Source organism: Manis javanica, chromosome X (assembly GCF_040802235.1).
Source record: "Manis javanica isolate MJ-LG chromosome X, MJ_LKY, whole genome shotgun sequence".
Classification (NCBI taxonomy): Eukaryota; Metazoa; Chordata; class Mammalia; order Pholidota; family Manidae; genus Manis; species Manis javanica.
Window position 1 is genome coordinate 123,852,137 of NC_133174.1, and position 6,530 is coordinate 123,858,666.

A 6,530-nucleotide genomic window follows, 5' to 3' on the forward strand; every position below is an offset into this window, starting at 1 on the left:
CACCCGAGAACAGGGGTTCCTAGGCACCAGGTATGTTGTGGCTCAGTATTGCAAATGACATCTGGTGACATGCGCTGTTGCGTATTGCATTTTATATTCATCCTTGACCTTCTTTGGAAAAACAGACAAGCTATCTGGCAGCTTCACTCCTGCAGCGCTCCAAGGAGCTGAAGGGCACCCTCCCAACTCCGGCCCTGAACATCATGAAACCTGTTCCTCCTCTGTGAGTCTCAAGAAACTGAGCTACAAAACCAAGGCCCCAGTAGAAAGTGATACAATGTTTTAAATAACATAGGAAAGTTTTTAATGAAGTGTCAATTTAGCCCAACAGGTTTTTGGACTTGCACTTCAAACCTGAAAAGTCAGAGTGAATTCCTTTTCTTCTTTTCTCTTCTCCTCCTCCTCTTCTTTTTCTTCTATTTTTTTCCTTACCACCACCATCCTGGCCTTTATGTGAAGAGACAACAGGCATTTTTAAGAAGACCCAGCAGGGAGTAGGCATTTTATTCCAAAGAGATATCACAGACAAAAAGAGCTGAAGAGAGTCAGGGTCAGACATAGTTTGCCATTTGTCATTTTCTAATCACTGATGGGTGATGTCTACGGAACTGCTGGTGTAACAGTAATGCCTTCAGAGGAGAAAGCCACTATTAAACCTGGACAGACATTCCGAGCATCTAGCTGAATCCAGCACAGGATGGGGGGCTTTTCCCATGACCCCCTCTGCTGACATATACAAGTTTCCTTTACCCAAACTGACTTTCAATAATTCCAACCGATATTTTCTTAATTTTCTGAGTACACAGGACCACTGTCATATGCCAGCATGCATGTGTCTTGGAGGGGAAGGAGGAAGACACCCCAAAGTTGGCAGAAATGAGCAAGAGGCTCTTGGCAGCCCCACTACTTCCACCACCTCCCAGGGCACCCTGCCACCACTAAAAAAAGGTATCAAGAAAATTTTGTTTTTGTGTGTCAAATTTCTGTTTTTAAATAGTACAATCTAATTTCTGTGGCTCCTAACTTGATCTCCTTTAAAGTATGGATTCACATGATTTGTCTACCTGTAATAAATATGTACAAATGATATGATTTTGAAAGCTGGCTTGTTTTAGTCAATATTTTTGTCACTATGAATAAAGGAATTTGAGAAAACCTTCTGGGAGTGCTAGAATGCCCTATATCTTGACCCAGGTGGTAGTTACCTGAGTATATAAATACGTAAAAATTCATCAAGCTATCCACTTCAGATTTATGCACTTTATGTATGTTATATAAAATGGGGGATACAACAAACCACAACTATAATTTTTTTCAGTGGAAGGATTGGGGTAGTGTATACACACATGCACACACACACGTGTGCTTGTGTATGTATATATGTTATATATAATTTGGAAACTTCCCTGAGTCTTACAGTAAATATATGTGACTTTCACAGTCTTAAAAATAATAAATATATGTGTTTGAAAAGAACATCATTGCCCTGATGAAGAGAAGCTCTCATTTTTCTTACTTGCTTTTTTCTTCCCCACCCCTACCCCCAGCAATGCTCCCTTTTACTTACATCATATCTCAGCTCACTTAAACAAAAGTCTTCTTCCTTGCATTACTCTCAAACATTTCCCAAGCAGCCACTCTCTAAATTTGTCATCCTGGGGCTCTCAGGTGGGCATGGGTATGGCGATGGCTAGCATACGGCACTGTTAGCAAGGCTTGTCCAGGATGTCCAGAAGCCAGAAAAGCTGGAAGAATGAAAGTGGCCAAGTCCTGGAGGGGAATCTGAGGAAGAACAAGAAGTGGCTGGGTATACATGAGCATCCCAGGTTCGAAATGGTGGCATTACCAGCAATGGGGCCAAAAGCGGAAAACCAGGTAGGAACTACAAAAGTGCAAAACTTGGTTGGAAACTAGGGAGGAATGTCACCGGGACAAGCTACAAATTCTGTTGAGGTCCATGGCCCATCGTTATTAGCTCAGAGAAGCTGAGTCCCAAACTGTCATACAGTTTGAAGGTCATACCATGAGATGGCCACACACTCTCAACTGAATATTGTTGGATGCTGCACTTTTAAGGCCCAATAGTCAAGTGGCTCCTTTGTTGTTCATTTCAGGCTGGTGTAAGAGGTTGCTGCCCTATCCTGGATAATTGTACTGTTTATTGAGCTTTCTCGTATATTTACCTTCCCTAAAAATACTATTTGTCACCTTTGAACACCTGCTATGTGTTCATCTTTGTGGCAGTCCCATGAGGTAGGTTCTTAAATTATTCCCGTTTCCCAGATGAGGAAACTGAGGCTCAGAGATTAAATCACTTGTCCAAGGGCACCCTGATGGTCAGTGGCAGAGCCAAGAGTTCCACCAGATTCTAATACTAAAGTCCGTGCTCTTGACCTCCATGCTTGCCATACAACAATATTTGTATCCCAGTGAGACCCTGTTTGGTGTGGGGGCAGCTAGCAGTCAGTCATGACCAAGATCTGTGAACTAAGATGCTAAAATTCTTTCTTCTTTTTTTTTAACTGAGTTGAAATTTACATAACATAAAATTAACCTTTTTAAAGTGAACAATTGAGTGGCATTTGGTGTATGTACAATGTTGTACAACTACCATCTCTAATTAGGTCCAAAACTTTTCATCACTCCCAAAAGGAATTCTATACCCATTAAGCAATAACTTCCCATTTTGCCCTCCTACTAACTCCTGGTAAGCTCTAATCTACTTTCTTCTCTATAAATTTGCCTATCCTGGCCACTTCAGATAAGTGGAATCATACAATATTGTTTCCTTTTCTGTCTGGCTCATTTCACTGAGCATAAAGTTTTTGAGGTTCATTCAAATGGTAGTACGTATCAATACTTCATTCCTTTTTATGGCTGAATAATATTCCATTGCATGGATATACACATTTTATTTATCTATTCATCAATTCATAGACATTTGGGTTGTTTCCACTTTCTGCATGCCCAGGAATTCATACTAAGGAAATAACCAAGGAGATGGAGAAAGAATCGGTTATAAGGATTTTCATTGTGTATACATACACAATTTGTTAATCCATTCATCCTCTGGTGGACACTTGGGCTTTTTCGACCTTTTAGCTACTGTGAATAATGCTGCTATGAACATGCATGCATATATATTTGAGTACCAGTTTCCAATTCTTGTGGGTGTTGACATAAGTACTTTATCATGGATTCTGTCTAGGTATTTTAAGAGAAGGTTCTATGCCATTGCCCTCTGTGGGGCAATAGTTGAGTAGTCTGTCTTTGAAGACCTTGGAGAGTGGTGTGGTGAGAAGTCACTGGGCTGGGAATTGGGAGGTTTCTGACTGATCCTAACTCTGCCACTTACTATTTCCATGACTCCAATGTTCTCATCTCTGATATTTGAGCTCCAGGGTTCTTTCAGCCTAGAATACTTGATTTTCGCTCTAGACAAGGTCCTGGCTCTCAAGAAACTTACAGTTTTACTGGGCAGACAAGACATGTCTCCCAAGAGACAATCAATGATCGACAACAGTATGTGTGAAAACACCAGCAATGAGTCTTACAGGTATGTACGAAGACAGTTTTTCTTTGAGTCTACTTTTCGCCACTCAACATGAGGAAGAGTTTACAATGATTTTCAAATTTCTTACCGTAACAACTGCTGCTGCACCAGTAATTTAGCCATCCTAGGCACTGCTAAGTTGGGATATTACTCATAGGGACCAAGGGCAGCAGTGAAAACAGAAATGTTACCAAGGTTGAAGTGCTGAGCTATCAGCACTACCCAATTCTGGCTGCACAAAGCTGGCCTTTTAGTAGGAAGTGAGCAGCAGCTGGCCATAGTCCTCCCCCCACCTGGGAGGTGGCTGCTTCCCTAAGGGGAAAGAAAAGTAGCAGCAACCCCAGTTCTACCCTAGACCCAGGCAGAACCCATGCTCTCCCGAACCTGCACTGCAGCCTTGCATTCAGCCTATGAGGGGACAGCTACAAACTACTGCAGCTTCTCCATTCATTGCCATGTCCCTTCTTTGAATTCCACTTTAAATGTTACTTGACAATTGGATAAAATCATATTCCAAAGATTGCACTGGACAACACGCAGCAGGGATCCATTAAAACACTGCTTTGGTATATACAAAAATATACTCCTTTTCACAGATTTAAATCCTCAGCTCTCTCCAAAGGACTGCCTGACAGATGGTTTCAAAGCGAGTCACATTTACAAACAGCAGACAAAAATATTATTTAGCAGATTCTCTAAGAGCTCTTCCGAGCTTGCCAGGACCAGTCTTTTCCCATGGGCTCTTTTATTTCTAATTTGTGGAGGCCCAACGAAAAAGTCTACTTCCTAGCAACCTCTGTATATCTCCTAGGCTTGTAGCATGTAAGAGCTGAAGGAAGTTCTAGGGCTATGGAGCTGGCTTTTTTGTTATTTTAGAAAATATACCTTGGCCTGAAAATATGAATTATTAGCCCATCACAAACACTAAACTAAAAACCTGGCAGGGAGGAAGGAGTGGATTGTGTAGAGGAATGAGAGGAGAATGAACTGATAGAGGAATTGGCACAGGAGTTAGAAATCACGTTCGCAGCCATTTAGTTAGTAAATTAAGCCTCAAGGAAAGTCATCAAAGCAAGGCCCACCTCCTGGACAACTCCTTTGCTATTAAAGATTTGAAAAAAGGTATGTGTCAAGCACAAATTATGAACAAAGAATAAGCCACAGCCTGGCCTATCCTCCAGGAGCATCCACTGTTTGGGGGGACCAACATGTTAACTCACAAGGCAGGCAGGGACTGTTAGATCCAGATAGCTGGTGGTTCCCATGATCACAGGACGGGTGAGGTCACTGGGCCTTCTGGGGCAGGGTCCAGGCGAGCAGAGATATCCACACCAGCGAGGACTCAAAGAGATAGGACGAGGGTATGTTGGATCAACAGAATGCCTTGAACAAAGGCCTAGAGGATAAGGGACATCTGGGAATGCGCAGGGAGACATTTCAGCCTGAGGGAAGAATGGCAGCAAAGGTAGGGAGCAGCAAGTAAGCTGAACCTGTGGGGCTCAGCAGCTCGGAGACCTGTCTGGCTGGCTTGGCAATGTAAGTGTGGCCCACTCGGTCATGTTCTCTTACTGTGCTAAAGAAGATGGTCTTCTTCCTCTTACTGTTAGCTTTACCCTAAAACCAACGGTATTTACACCATCTTTAACATGTAGGAGGGAAGAAGGAGAAGAAAAAGCCTGAGCAGAACAACAATATCTCCAGCCCAGTTTCTGATTAATAGCACAATTGTGGGCTGTCAGAGTGAAGCCATCCTGCAAGGAGTTGGTGCATTTTCATCTCATACAGTGAAATTTTCCTGTTTATTCCTCCCACTCATGTTCTAGAATTTTATTTATAACACTTTTTGGCCTGCTCTTTAAAGTGTGTGTGTGTGCCTCTGTGTGTGAGAGACAGAAACTAAAGTACTCTACTGGGCTGTGAGCTTCTGGAAAGCAGGCCTCACATCCATCCCAAGTGTTATAATTATGATCCATATGCATAAGGAGAAGCCATTTAGATGGAGCCCCTCTATTCCGGCTGCACCATCTTGCAGAGCCACCTCCTGGGCTGATAGCAGGTTCCCTTTAGGGCCCAATAAGGCTACCTGTCCCCCAGAGCCATGGGGCTTCCTGGGAGTCTGACTCACTGTGCTCCAAGGGGCTTCAGAGCCCACAGGGCCAGTGCTCTGCTGCCAGGCAGGCCCAGGACCAGACCACCCACAAGGGGGGCTAAAGGTTTCAAGAGAGAGGCCACTGGTCCCGCCAGGCACCTGCACATAGCTGAACCAGCCCAACAGGCAGCAAGCGCTTCCCCAGGTGCAGCAGGGAGGAGCGGGCTCCTTGCCCTTGTTTGTGGCCCATTGCAGACAATGCCCCTCCCACTGCTGCAGAGGACCTGCCAGGTGTAGAGGCCAGAGTGAGCCCGGGCACCTTGCTGGGACAGGGCTGCGTTTTCAACCCTGACCCCAGCCTCACCCTCACTTGCGCTTTCACTGGGGTGAGGCTCAGAGATGGCAAATCCCTCCCTCCCACTGAAGTTCAGGGCTGGGGGTTGGGGGCTCTTCCTCTGGCCCACAGGGAGAGAAAGAGCGACTCAGCACTTTGCCTGGGGCTGGATGGACAAAACTGAGGTTTGTCCTAGTTTGTGTCCAATCGGAGTTAAGTCATCCATTGCTAGAGGGCAATGTGATGTAGTGGAAAGAATCCTAGATTTGGAACTGGAGAAACAGGTGTTTGAATCCTTGCTCTACCATTTTGTTCATGTGTGATCTCTGGAAAGTTATTTAATCTTTCTAGGCTTCAGTTTTCTCATCTGGAATATGGGCATGAAAATAGTGCCTTCCTCAACCCACTTTGTGAAGACTAAAAGTATCTTAAACATAATAGAGAGATGATGAATATTAACTCCCTTCATTTTTTTCCCTCGATGGGCCACAGCAATTAAAAAAATACATTTCAGAAAACATGAAGGATCTATCTCAATTTCTGTTGATCTAAAT